Source organism: Epinephelus moara, chromosome 16, assembly GCF_006386435.1.
Source record: "Epinephelus moara isolate mb chromosome 16, YSFRI_EMoa_1.0, whole genome shotgun sequence".
NCBI lineage: Eukaryota > Metazoa > Chordata > Actinopteri > Perciformes > Serranidae > Epinephelus > Epinephelus moara.
In genome coordinates, this window is record NC_065521.1 from 8,405,037 (window position 1) to 8,420,336 (window position 15,300).

A 15,300-nucleotide genomic window follows, 5' to 3' on the forward strand; every position below is an offset into this window, starting at 1 on the left:
CACAAACACAACAGAGTGAAGTCTGCCAACAGCAGAGAGGCCACAGTGCAGATGAAGGGAATATAACTTCAAGATTCTAGTTGACAACAAATACGCTTGTTACTGTGAGTAAGTGCAATAAAACCTCTGCCAGTAAAAAGCCAATACTTTATCAATACATGTGATCAGCAAGTAGAAAGCCATATTTCAATCTGCTTTGTCCACAGTCTCTCACTTACCACTATTATGGTTTACGATTGCTGTCTACACAACCACATCGCACTCGCGGTGCTAACAGCAAACTGTTGAAGACAAACTAAATGAACGCTGTCTGTATGTAGTCTAACACTTTATCTGAACATGTACCTGAGACAGCCGACCTGCAGACAGTGAGTGTCCTCAGTAGAGGGGGGGCAGAGAGCAGGATGAATGACTGATACTGATGTCCGTTTTCTTCATGTTTAGATAACATTACTTTTTCACTCAGTATTGTGATGTCAGGAGGAATATTTATTTTATCGACACATTTCTTTCCAGTGAGATATTATTGAGTTTCTATAGTGACTTTGTTGCTGCCATGGACTGTATAAAACTATATCCTGTGTATCTGACCAAAAAGCAAAACGTCAGGAGGTGAGGTGTGTGCATGTGTGTGGAGGAGAGAGGGGAGAGAAGGAGATGCTGGTAGAGAGATAGTGTGTTATTAGTAACTGTTAATGCCACTTATTATGCTTCTATATATATATATATATGTATATATATATATATATTTGAATTTGTAATGGAATAGCCCTGCAGTAAATAAATTGATGTTGCATATAGAGTTTACGATGAAACACAGTTTTCCTGCAGTAAGTGTAGATATATCCTCTGCACACCTCACCTTTCAATGTACAGCTTGTTATGCAGTCGTTTGTCCACCTGGAGGTGCTATTGGATTTCTATTGGTATAAAACTCCACAGGGTTAGACTTGTAATAAATTCACTGTTCATTTACTGTAGTGTGACATTGTGCCGTAACACACAGCCCTCTCAGTGTGCATCAAGTGGACTCACAGGAGCCATACTTCCTTCAATATTAGATTTGGTAAACGAGTTTGCTGAAAAATTGAATACATCACATGAGTATAGCTGGTATAGTTCAACAGCTGGCACCAATGATACATAAAAAAGTGAAATCTGACCTCCAGTACACAAAGCTGAATTAAATTGCTCAGGATCTGCACGACCTCCAGACAGCAATATTCTTACAAAGTAACTATGAGCATGTTCATTGGTATAAAAAAAAAGTCCTCTAGCTGTGTGAAATGACCTGCACATGAACCTTTTAATCAGCTTCAGAACTCATTGATTTAGTGCCGGCAGGAGAAGCTGATGGCTGAGGCTGAAGAGGCATGAGAGAGACTCATAGAGGTAGAGGAGGAAAAAGACCAGTATTGATTTGGTGGCAGGCGGCTCCTGACAGCTGTGCTAAGCTAGCACGTATTCCTCTCAGCCACAGTCTGAAGTTTGGCCGACAGGGAAGTGCCTAAGAAGATTAAGCTGTAAATCCCACAGATTTCCTGCAACCCCCCCCAACCTCCCATCTCCCCACCAGTAAACACGCTCGGTCTTTTCCACTATTAAAAGCTTACTGATGTACAGATGGAAGGATCTAATTGTGTAGATGAAATTCATCAATTTGATATCAAAGTCTGATGTTGTAAAGACATAAAGTGTTGTTTTTTTAAGGGTGAACATAGATTGTTTTCATATTTCATACACTTGCCTGCCATGTGAGTTACAATGAGGTGTCCGGCAGCACATTCAACTCCAGATAAAAAAAGTTTTCTTCTGGATCTTGTCTCCCGTAAATCAGGTTAGGAAAACCTAAAACTCCTGTATTACTGTAAAGTGTTATATTTACTGAAATTCAGTTCCAAGGAAGCTATAAAAAAGTAAAAGCTCAAGTGACTGCTTTTCAATTTTGCATTGGAGCCAGAGATTGGTGCCACTTTGATTTAAGTTAATGGGGCGGGCACAGCAAATCACACTATAACCCATCATATCTTTGCTATTTGAACTTTGACTGAAAAACCCTTCAACAAAATTTTTAAGAACACACATTATGTGATGTTTGACTACTGTTTTTATCTAAGTGTGCTCGTTTGTTTTCCATGTTATTGGTCTCCAAACAGATCATGGCTGGGGTGGGCAATATATCAATTATACTCAGTGTATCACGGATTGTTCTACACGCGATATAAAGTGACTGCAAAGTGAGTGCAAAAAGACTTACAAACACGATGTAGCACACGCACTCCTCCAAAAAATGAGGGGTGAAGTCCGCACACTGTTGCAGCTCCTCAAATGTTTATTGTATAAGATCAACGTTTCAATCACATAGATCTTCGTCACGCACTCCTCCAACCATCCAGATCACCCTCTGAGCAGTGTCAAGGTGTGTTTCTCATCTGCAGGGCTCCAGACTGCTACTATTTTGTCGCATTTTGTGACCATGGAGCACCTCTGCTACTTGCAAATATTAATATATGGACAAGAGAGTTTTAAGTTGGTTTCCAGGTTACAGTTAATTTTTTTTTATTGCATTTAATGGTGCTGTGGTAACAGTTTAACTTAAAGAGCAGAGGAGGCATGTGTCTTGGTACTTGTAGGGCTACACATTGTGACTATTTAGTGACATTTTCAACCTTAGAGCACCACTGCAACTTGCAAATACTGTTTATATGAAAGGGAGAGCTGTTAGTGTGTTTTCAAGCTCACAGTGAATAAATCCTCATGTTTAAAGGGGCAGTGGCAACAGTTTAACTTTGTGCTAACAGCTGACATCTGACTGTTGACCAGAATCTTCAATTTCACAGTACATACATTAAAACTTTCGGCCCAAGATGAGCCAGGTGCTTCAAAATAAAAGCACCAGTGGTTCTGCTTTGAAAAATTTAATTATAAGCTTTATCCTAACAGTACTTTATTTAACTTTATGGAGTGACTATTTGCACCCCAGTATAAATAGCCTTGGCCCCTCAGCTGGGCTGAGACCCCAGCATACCCCTGTATGACGTGTGACAACAAACTTTGCGCATACAAAAAAACCTAACTGACACAGACCTTCTGTCTGTTTCTGTATACTGAAACCATTTCCCTCAGTGGAAACGAAGCTTTTATTTACTCTTATTTCACAGATAAGAAAGTATAAATTGTGAAGACAGTAAATCCTCCACTAAAATAGCATTTTAAGTCTTGTGTGTGATTTTTCTTTCAGGGATTTGTACTTCGGGATTTATCCAGGTTAGAGGAAATCTCCGCTCGTCGCTAGGCTAATTTATACAATGTAAAATGCCATAGGCTTGTGCTAATAACATTAGCATTTTGTATTTGTTTGGAAAACGTGTTTAGTATGGCAGTTGTTTCGTCTGTGAATCTTGTGAGTTGTAATGGAGCCAAATTGTGTGCCGTTACCTTTGTTAAATGTTGCTGTTGTCCCTGGTATTATATGAGAAGAGGGAAAGATCGCCGGCCACTAGGCCAGTCAATACAATGTAAAATGCCATAGGTTTGTGCTAATAACATTAGCACGTTATATTTGTTTGGAAAACGTGTTTAGTACAGGACAGTTTTGTCAGTGAACTTTGTGAGTTGTAATGGAGCAAAATTGTGTGCCGTTACCTTTGTTTAATGTCGCTGTTGTCCCTGGTTTTATATGAGAAGAGGGAAAGATCACTAGTTGCTAGGCTAATCTATACAATGTAAAATGCCATGGGCTTGTGCTAATAACATTAGCATGTTGTATTTGTGGGGCTTGTGCTAATAACATTAGCATGTTGTATTTGTGGGGAAAATGTGTCCGGATTAACACAAGTGCTTTGTCTGTGAATCGTGCGAGTTATAGTGAACAAGTGCTTTGTCTGTGAATCGTGCGAGTTATAGTGAAGCTGATTTGTGTACTTGTGTTTGAAATTGTTTTTAACATGTGTTTTGGGTGTGTTTTGAATCAACAAAACTTTACAGCGCTTTACAGAAACCTTCACCGCCGACTATTGTTTTGGAGGTGTAACTGGGGTCTGCCCATTAATCCGACAACCCATTGTTCCGACCATATTAAATCCATTGTTCTGGAGTCCCGTTGTTCCGAAATCATCATGATGCCCTGTGGTTAAGGTCTGGTTAGGTTTAGGCACAAAAACCACTTGGTTAGGGTCAGGAAAAGATCATGGTGTGGGTTAAAATGAAAAAGAAAGTGGCAAACACATAATCCGTGAGCCTGCTTCACCTCAAGCCTTTCCCAGCTGACCCAGAGCCGGTCGCGGCGCACCATCAAGGTAGAAATACGCCTGCCAGGAGCCGTTCAGCACCGCGGAAAGCTCCCCACACAACCTGGACCCCAGAGTTAATAACAGGAGGTTATGGTGTTTAATTCTCTCCTCTCTATGACACTTGTATCTCGACCAGTAGCCTAATTTTGTTGCGTTTGCTGATCCTCTATGGTACACAAACACAGTATAGCCTAGTATAATCACATATTGGAACAACGGGACGTCGGACTAATGGGATGTCGGACCAATGGGCTGTTGGACCAATGACATGGAGCCGGTGTAACTGCAGAGTGACACAGACACACCATCACAGAAGTGAAAATGCTCACAACGGCGTAGGCAACGTACGTAGGCTATGTGCGTACGGTCTATGCACAGCCATAAAAGACACTTGGCATGGTTGCATTGTAATGGTAGGTTAGTTAGCTATGTAGCTAACCTAAGTCCTGAGGGTTGAGGTTGAGAAGATAATAGTTTAGTTGTACAAAATGAGGGTACAAATATTTGCACCAAGGTGGGTATAAACGGCACACATCATTATAATCCAGGGTACGAATAGCATCCGCTTCTAACAAATGGCATACATTTGCACCCGGGTGGGTGTAAATAGTACTTTGGAGGAGATTAAAAAATACTGTGTATCACAATTATAGCCTTAAAGATTGCAATATTATTTTTAAGCCATATTACCCAGCCCTACACTAAACTCTAGCCCCTGTTTGCTCCAGGCTACATCATGATACAGGCAGGTCTGACCTGTTATCACAGACCAGACTGCAATTATAACTGTATCAGAAAGTGGTGATAAGCGCCACCTCTTGACAGCAATAGTGAACACTATCGAAAGAGCTAGCTAACATTAGCCTTTCTGAATATTTTGAAATATCATATCATATCAAAATATAAATTAAAAGTTTGAATGTTAGTTAATTCTATAAAAGTAAACACATGTAAGGTTACAAGGAGAAAAAGGAGAAAAAGTAAAGCCACTGCAGCAACTCAGTGGGCGCTTTTTACAGTATGTACTCTTCCAGGTAGGAAAATGATCCCAGAAGGACTTTTACATGCTCTTACAGTAACAAGCGTAGTTGTCATCAACTTGAGTAATCTTTAAGTTACATTTCCTTCATCTGCACCATGGCCTCTCTGCTGTTGGCTGACTTCACTCTGTTATGTTTGTGTGTGTGTGTGTGTGTGTATGTGTGTGTGTGTGTGTGTGTGTGTGAGTGTGTGTGTGTGCTGTGAGGAGGGGGTCAGCCTCAACATGACGAGAGCAGGAGAGAGGCTGCAGCATGATGATACATGAAACCAAAACTTTCAAATGTAACGATAAAAGAGACAATAACGGTGGAGCTTACTATGGTCGCGGTTGCCCCGGGCCGTTTAATACTGGGTCTCAGTACCAATCCCTGCTCGGGCCACTCAGAGGTTGCTTCTGTGCCGCATGTGGCCCACTGGCCGCCGACTGGGTATATAGGGTATGACTGTTAGTAGTTGTAAAAAATGTCAGCCAACATCACGTAATGTGTGTTTTTCAGGCTGTTCTCACAAATTTTTCCTATGTTTTCCTACAAAAAGTAATACACCCAAATTTGTACACATCCCATGTACTTTGAAAGGCTGTGATCATGGAACCAAGGCGCTGATGGCAGTAAACAAGAAAGCAGTCCCAAGCACTCGTGAAGGGGCAGTTTGGGGTGGTGGATGGGTCATTTAAAAAACAGGCTTTCCCCTGGAGTCACATGTTTGAATCCATGCGAACTTTGAGACATTATAAGGTAAGTCCTCACCATGTTTGTTTTTCTAAACCTAACCTCCATAACTTCATATTAATTACATAACTGTGCATTAAGGATATAACGTCATTTGAGGACCACAGATTCTTAGAATAGCATGTGAACTGTTGTGCATGTATTTTTCGTAGCATGTGCAAACTGATCTGTGAGAATACGTGTTTTTTTAAATTTGTAGAAGGATTTTTCAGTCAAGGGTGAAACAACAGAAATATGATGGGTTATAGTGTGATTTGCCGTATCTGCCCCATTGACTCCAATTGAGGTGTCATCAAAGTCTGGCTCCAATGCAAAATTTGGATGCTGTCACTGACGTCATGACCTTTCCTTCTTTCAAGTTTTCTGGTTGAGATCCAGGATACATAAGGCAAAGGCAAATTCCCATTGGTTTCAGTCAATCACTTCTTCTTTATTTGCTAGGACTAGATGAACTCCTCACTCCATCACCAGGGAGCTCACAGAAGGCAAGACATAACAGAGAGCCAATGTACTTATTACAGATCTTGGTGCAACCCAAAGTTGGTCCAGGAAAGAAACATTAAGCTAGATGAAGAATATGAGGAGTAAAGTTGTTCAGCAGTTTAAGCTTTTATTAAAGAGATCAAGGATGTATTCCAGAAAGCAAGTTTAAACTCTGAGTTGAGCTGTCTCTGTCTGCTTGTGTGTGTGTGTGTGTGTGTGTGTGTGTGTGTTTGCTTGCAACTAGACCAGACGTTGAAACTATCATTGCAGATCAGAGAGCCATCCACGGAGCTCAGTGCTGTGTCACATCCAGTGTGAACAGCCCTATCTGTTAACATGACCGCCAAAAGGAAGCTGGCAGTGCTCCACAGAAAATCGGCATGCTTTGTGATGCTTCTGTGTTCAGTGTTAACCTGGCATCAGAGTCCTGCACTGGGTCGGGTACCTGCAAAAAGCTGTGTAACTATATATATATATATATATATATATGTGTGTGTGTGTGTGTGTGTGTGTGTGTGTGTGTGTGTGTGGGCACAGATAAAAATGAACAACACAAATGAAAAATGTGCAGTACATTTGATATTTTGACATTTAAATCACTATTATCAAGCTGTGGTTCCCTTTATTTTGAAAGATAACGACACAAGTTGAACCTTTGACCCTGTCATCACATTCGTCATCAAGTTCAAGACACCCAGAGAGGGTACTTTTGAGGTTTTGTGGTGTAAGGAGCATACTAAAATGTTTCCTAACCTGGCAGTGATTGCACAGAATGTTTTCACCATCCTGGCACTGAGAGCTGTCAGAGAAAGAAACATTTCCTCCACTGGATTTGTAATTCAAGAATAGAGAACCCAGATTAATGTGAGTGACTGTAGCCTGTGTCGTGGGACATTTATTAACAGGTGTGAGCGAGTGCAGCTTTAACTTAGACATAATGGTGGGTAACGGGTCTGGTCTGATACTGTGCTTTAATAACATTGTGTTTGTAACATTCAATGTTCAGTTATATTGAGATGTTTTGGAATTAAAAGAGGTGACTATCAAGAGTTTAACAATCAGCAAATCACTATTAAACCTGAAAACTTCCTTTTGGTCAAAGTCTAGTGTTTGTTGTTTGTGTTAAGATGGGAATAAATGAATAAATTATGTACTATTATTGAGATGAAATATTTCTTCCAGAGTATGTTTGAAGTTTTTTAGTCTCATTTGAAAATGATACAGAATGCATACTTTTAACTATTAAAGGAATAGAAAAGAACAGCATACAATAATCTCTCCCTCTCACAGCAGTGGCCTAGTTTCCTCTCAGCCCATCCTCTGCCTGTGCTGTAGCCGTGGGCCTGTCGATGCCATCAGAATTAGAAATTCTAATGGACGTGTCACCACTTTGAACTGTGGGCTTGAAGAGCTTTGAGTCTGGCGCTCCCTTGGATATGCCATACGAAATCTGCACATTGATCCCTCTGAATTTGTTTGACTTTGACAGTCTCTTTCTTTTTAGTCTCCTCTTCCCTTTCTCGCCTTGCTTCATACATTCTTGCTGGCTGGCTCTTTCTCTTTCTTCTTCTCTTCTTTCCGCTGCTCTCGTGTTTTTACTCTTTTTAATACAGGAGCAATCAAAGATGTGAACACACACACACACACACACACACACACACACACACACACACACACACACACACAGTACAAGTGATGTGCAGACTTAATCAGTTTTACAGAAGCTCTCATTTCGTCATTCAGGGAAGGTATTTACTGTTTTTCAGTGGCCTCTCCTTGACTCCCCACTCCCTGATGGTCATACAGTCGGTGACTTTAGAATTACATATTTTGATATTGAAATAAATAATATGTTGTGTGCTGGATCTTCACCAGGTAAGTGTAGTGATGATGATAATGAGGGGCTGGATTTCTCCTGACAGAATCCTCCATGGGGAGGTCAGAGGGCAGCAGTTCTGAGGCTTGTTGGGATTCAGGGATTAACTGAGGGACATTTTAGCGCAGTGTATGCTTTTTAAACACTGGGTTCAGAACCAAAGACTGAAGGGCATGTAAGTATCTTAGTGTGTGGAATGAAACAAGAATGCTGGGAAGAAATTTAAATCCTGTCCACTTTCTCAACTTAATGATTCCTGAAAAAATGTCAGCCTCTAACGCTATCAAAGCATTTAAAAGTTACAAACCTGGAGCACAACAGAGATGGTACATGTTTATCATTGAGCTTTAGTGGTGTTGATCTGTATATTATTGAAATTTTAAGGCTGGCTAGCTTTCCCTTTTGCTTCCAGTCCATATGCTACGCTAGGCTAATCCCATGCTGACTTCAACTCTGTAGCTACTGAAAACACAGCTATAAGATTGATAATCATCTTTTTAGAAAACTCTCTGACAGATAACAGATTAGTTCAATATTTCCTAAAATGTTGAACTATTTCTTTGAAACTAGGGTTCATATTCATGAATCTGTAAATGCGAATTTATGTTTTCTTCACAATAAATGATGTGTACCAATCTTATCTGTTATCAAATTGCTGTATATAAATAGCATTCAGCATGAGTAGCAGTGGGAATCTTTGGAAACCTCACAATTTGATTAGATTCTGATTCTTGGTGTACAGTACAATTGAAAATCAATTCTCAGTTGAATGAGTAGAAAAAGGGACATTTTTAGTCTCTTGCTCCAGTATACTGTGTGCCAAACAATTAACTGGTGTCCTTATTCCACTGAAATACAATATGAAACATAACTGGCAATAGAGTGCTCCAGGGATGACGTTTTTCCTGTATGCCGATGCAGAAGTTCGTGTCGCCCTGGTTTCCTTGTCAAAAAGCTAATGGGATTTATCCATTGGATTTTAGACTAATGCAAAAATAAGATCTGTGGCAAGTAAATGTTCATGATATGTACATATTTTGTTCACCAAGATAATCCTCACAAGTTAACACAATTTCTAAGATTTCTGAATGCAATTGCCATAAGTAAAACATTGGCATTAGACTATAAACAAACAACCCCACGGTCGCATGACTCAACATCTCGACCACAACTGTCAAGTGGTGTTTGGCATGATGACGTCTTGTAGTCTCATGCAGCCACCTGTTAGCAACCACCTTTTTAGGGACAAATTCATGATTCAAAATTTATGTTGGGGTATTTACTGACGTATTTTATGTCTTACAACAAAGTGTGGAAATCTCTTAAGCTTGTGTTAACCACAGACCCTATTTTAATCTGACCAAAAACCCATTCAAAAAACCTATTGACCTCAACATAAGGAAACCAGGAGTGCTAAAATGCTAACTCATTAAGAGGTTTTAAGACTCATTCCTGGAGCGCTCTATTCAGATCAATGGTACACTGCCTTTTTATATCAAAAAGTTAACTATATTAAAGAATGAATTAATTTGAAAGAACCTTACAGTCAGTGGTGTAGTGGTATTTGATGTGGTGTGTGTGCTACTAGGTAAATGGTAAGGTTATTGAGGAGGAAGTGGGTATACTCTTTTCTATATATTTCACTGGCTTTTTTGGCTGATAGATGGGTATACTGTAAATGCCCAGAAAAACAGGTGGGTATACCTCGTATAGCTACCTACATATACCCTCCACTACGCCACTGCTTACAGTCTCTTGCCTGTATATACTGTATGTACTGTACTGTTTTCCATCAGTATGGCTCTTAAAAAAACTAACTTTAATACAATTTTTATGCCATTTTTAACAATTCACTCCTTAAATCTCGGTTATTCTTAAGTATATCTTTTAACCGGGCAAAGGATTTTAGTAATCGGACTTGTGATTTTACCAAATTGTGTGACAATGCTGCACTGACAGCGTGGGAAAATCTGATCAGCTGACAACCAGCTTCAACAGGCCTAGCAAAATCTCCGTCAACTGTTTGAAACCATCATCAACAATCTTCAATAACTAATCATCGTGATCGACTACATTGAATGATCCTGCTGAGATCGAGAGACAACAGCAGCAACTGAGTCTGGACCAGTATAAACTTATTGAAGCCTATTCTTCGCAGCCGGTAAGTTTCCCTTCTTGAAAGATCTACTGTAAGCCTGCTCTTCTGTGCCAGACCCAAGAAAACGCTGTGGACTCCTGCTGTGGAATCCTCGAGTGTAAGTTTTAACCTTTGCCTCTTTTGACTAACTGTGCCGCCCCACAGCAGCCATTTCCCCTTCTAGCTAACGGAACATAAACACACAACACACTTTTGCTGCCGGAGTTTGTTTCTCTGTTCCCACAGCTTAAGTCTGCTCCCACCATGGCACCACTCACCTGAGCCAAACCATCATCGACAACCACTGCACCAACGTTGAGCTGGAAGGACACATATCTAATCTCTACCAACTCCGGGATGAGGAAGAGTTCATGGAGTCGCTGGCCAGAGTGGGAGCCACTGCTGCTGCTTCTACTGAAGCTGAGGTGGACACCATCTTTCCGGTTGGCGCTTCCCCAACCACAGCTCAACTGGATGCCCCCACCCCAACTGCTGCTCCCCCCGTCCCAGCTGAAGCCGAGCCCCAGGCCACCGTCCAGATGGCCCAGCCTTCCACTGGGGGCAACAAAGCCCGCTGGCTGCAGGAGGGAGCTAAGCCCAAGGAGCCTAAGACGACAGCTTTAGCCTGCTTCACTCCCAATCCTAATGTCCGCAGCTCCACTCCTGGTTATGGTCCCTGGATCCCAGTAAGCAAAAAAAACTGAAGAAAAAAGTCACCCTCACGTTCACCCGCTCCTTCAGGTGATAGTCTTTGTACAAACCAGTTTAGTCCTCTGGAAGAACAGGACTTTTCCTCGTTCTCCTTCTGTCGTTCCGGGTGAGTCTTGGTCGCCCGCCGAGACGGGCTCCGTTGAGAACTGTGCCAGCAGCTCCCCAGTTCTACTAGTCAGGTCCTCTATGGTTTGTGATGTGCGAATCAACAGGTGCTACACTTCTTGTCATCCAGGCGCCTGCACTAATTACATCGATTACATCATCCCCCAGTTGCTGCATAAACTCCCCTCTGCCCGTACCGTTGTGGTTCATTTGGGAGGAATAAATGATCTCAAACTACAACAGTCGATAAAGCTCAGGAATGACTATATTCATTTCATTGACAATATTCAAATAAACAGTGCGTCATATCCGGGCCCCTCCCCCCTCCCTCTTTTGGCGACATGAAGTTTAGCCAGCTCAGGCAGTTCCATGTGTGGCTTAAAAGTTACTGCTGCAGCACTGGCATCCCCTATGCAGATAACTTCACCACCTTCCTTAACAGGCCAGAACTCTTCAAACGTGACCGTCTCCACCTTAACCATGCAGGGTCCCGCCTTCTATCTCAGAACATTGACCTCACATTACAATCCTATAAAGCTCTCTCCACTGACTGTCTCCACTCTTCAAACATAATAGTAACTCCACCCCCATAATGCATTGTTTCACAAATGAACCCCCAGCTTTCATGTCAAGTGCCAATACCTATGGTCCCAGAATAAATTAAATTCTTCACACTGCCCTTGGTCCATCACACAGTAAATATAATATAAATATAAAAATGATGATGATGATGATAATAATAAAAAAAAAAAAATAAAAAAAATAAAAAACATTGATTACAATAATATTCATTTATACACCAAAACTAGTTCAGAAATGGAGAGAGTCACAGAATACAAATATCTAGGCATTTGGCTTGATGAGGAACTCTCTTTCAAGTTTCATGTGAATGAGCTAGCCTCCAAGTTGTGACAAAAAATTGGCTTTCTGTACAGAAATAAATCAAGTTTCCCACTGCTCTCAAGGAAAAGAATTGTTGAAGCTACATTTTTGTCTGTTATTATGGAGCTTTATCCCTATCTTTATTCAAGACAGTGGTCTATCAGTTTGAAAGCATTATTTATTGATTTCACGTTCAAAAACCCTGCCCTCGCACTCAAATAGCCTCTGCTTGCGCTTGGATCTACTCTGTTTCTGCTCAAACTGTGTGCTTGCACTCAGATACCATGTTGCTCGCACAGAAGTTGATGAAATAAATTATTTAAGTATGTTATGTAGCTCTGCGAAAAAAACTCAGTTCCTCCAGTCTGTTGCTAGGCAACGCAGCACACACGCCAGAGCGATAGATAGACAGATGTTCTATTTATCGCTCTGACACACGCCAGGAACTCACAAACTACTTTGTATTTACATTGATCTGCAACTGTGTAACTTCGTCCAGTTCGGCTGATGAAACGTTGGCAAACCTGGATGTTGGCACCGCCAGATTCAAACACACCTGGAGGTCTGCACTGAAGAGTCCTGGCTTTCCTTTTCCTCGTCCTCTCCTGACAACCACTCATAATTTAATTCAAATGTAATTTGGGGGAAAATATCCATCTTCTTAGTGTAATGCTATAGTATCCGTTTGCATCAATGTAGCGAGTGTGACAGTTGGTTAATTAACGGTTGTATTTATTATTATTTTTAACACCTGTGAGCGGAGTGATTTTACTGTTACATGTCCCAGTGATGTTATACTCTATATCAGCACTCACCCCAGATAGCACACCTGGCCGATGTCGGCCCGATGTATCAAGTTTAGATCATTAAGTCGTAGCAGGGAGAGCGTTTGCTCATTGCCAAGACGTCGCTGAGATGTCGGCCTTTCAGCGAAAATGACCACCATGCGACCAAACGATCAATAAAAGAAGCTGCGCTCAGTGGGCGCTCCTTCATTAATATTCATTTGCTTCATTAACTACGACCTTTATTCATTTAGGTCGGACCTTTCAAACTACAAATATTTCACCATTCAACGTGAGAAATCAATGCTAACATTCAAAACTAGCTTGACTGTTACCATAGCCTATTTCGTGTGCAAGTGTGCACAATGAAGAGACAAAAGTCAATTTGACAAACTTTATTTTCAAATTTCCACAAACAATATCTGATGGCCAGTCCGCTTCTCCTGGCAGCCTGCAAGAGACAGAAAAGACGAGTACATAACTTCAAGAAACAAATCCCAACTTCACCACTGCATTTCAGCTGTATTTTAGCCAGATTGAAGGCTTTGGGTCCGTCACTCTGCTTCATTTAGTGTGGAAACTGTTAAATATAGGGATCCGTTAACTCTGTTAACTGTTAACAGCAGCTCAACACTCAGTCCTTCATCTTGGAAAAACAGTGATTTCAAAGCTGCGCTATTACCTGTAGCTACCGGGTCAGTTTGCTTTGCAGAGGAGGCGACCTCGACTGATAAATTGCCCATAAAATCACATTAACAACATATCGAAGATGAAGGCATCCTTAAACTTCACTATTTGACCTCTGCGGTCCTCTCCGCTCCTCTCAGCCACACTTGAGCACCCGTCCAGGCCGCGGAGGTCAGGCCCGGGCGGGACCATAGGTGAGTGGATCCCAAGTCTCGAGTCCTGCCCAGGACCACGGGTGGCAGCTCCGGGCACTTCCACTTTTAACCCAAAACGAGTGCTCACGATAACCAGATATGCAGATAACATCAACTAGGGAAAATAAAATGAAAACACCACAGTTTTAGCCTGTTAGCTAACATGAGCTAAACTAGCTATCAGCTAATGAAAGATAATGTTAGCTGGTGGGGACGTGCTATATACACCCAGTCGTGCCTCACCACTCACCAGGAACCTCTTTTAACGGTCACAGAATAAATAACATAGCTATTGCTATCTGCCAATTTATTCCAGTTAGCTTACCTGAAACCAACTGCGATGAGATGCTGTGTCCCGCGAGCTCAGTTCCAAACAAACACAGCAGAGATGAAATTTCGCCTTCAGTGGCGACTTCCGTATGTGGGCAGGTATATTCTACGGCACTGGACTGACCCAAAGCCAACGTAACAGAGACGTTTGATGAGCTGGGACAAAAGAGTATTAAATTTAAAGATATCACATATATATATGGCGCACGTGTGTAAATTAACAGTCCCTTTATTCCAAAAATGGTAAAGAAAGCAAGGGAAGAACATTTAATTTACAGGGCTTTCCCTGGGGGGTGGGAGTGGATGAACCCGGTTAAAGAGTACCCGCCCGGACGGGACGCTCTAACACTAAGGCGAGCGCGCCCACAAGGAGGCAGGGATCATTTCATTGGTCAACAGTAAATCTGGCATTCTATTGGTTGGGGGATTTTGACAGGGTTGTTACACAAAAAAATCCAAACACAGGGCAGAAATCTGAGAGCAGAAATTCCACGAGCACACAGAAACAGTTTGAGCACGAGGAGAAAAGCCGAAGCTCGAGCAGGAAATCTGTGCGAGCAACATGGTATCTGAGTGCAAGCACACAGTTTGAGCAAAACAGAGTAGATCCAAGTGCAAGCAGAGGCTATTTGAGTGCGAGGGCAGGGTTTTTGAACGTGAAATCAATAAATATTGCTCCCAAACTGATAGACCACTCTCTTGAATAAAGATAGGGATAAAGCTCCATATTTTATGGATTATGGAGATGTAATCTACAAACACACTGCTGCCTCCACTCTGAAGTCCCTGGACACTGTATATCATTCTGCACTTAGATTTTTAACTGCCGATAGATATGACACTCATCACTGTGAACTCTACGAAAAAGTTGGTTGGCCCTCTCTTGAAGAAAGGCACTAGGGACATTGGCTTTTATATATCTTTGAAGCCCTTCTTGGCAGATTACCACCTTACATCACTAACCTATTGGAGTGGAATTCTGGCACTTACATGACCCGCTCATCTGATTTGTTACTCCTCAAAGTTCCCCGAGCTTGTACTGAACT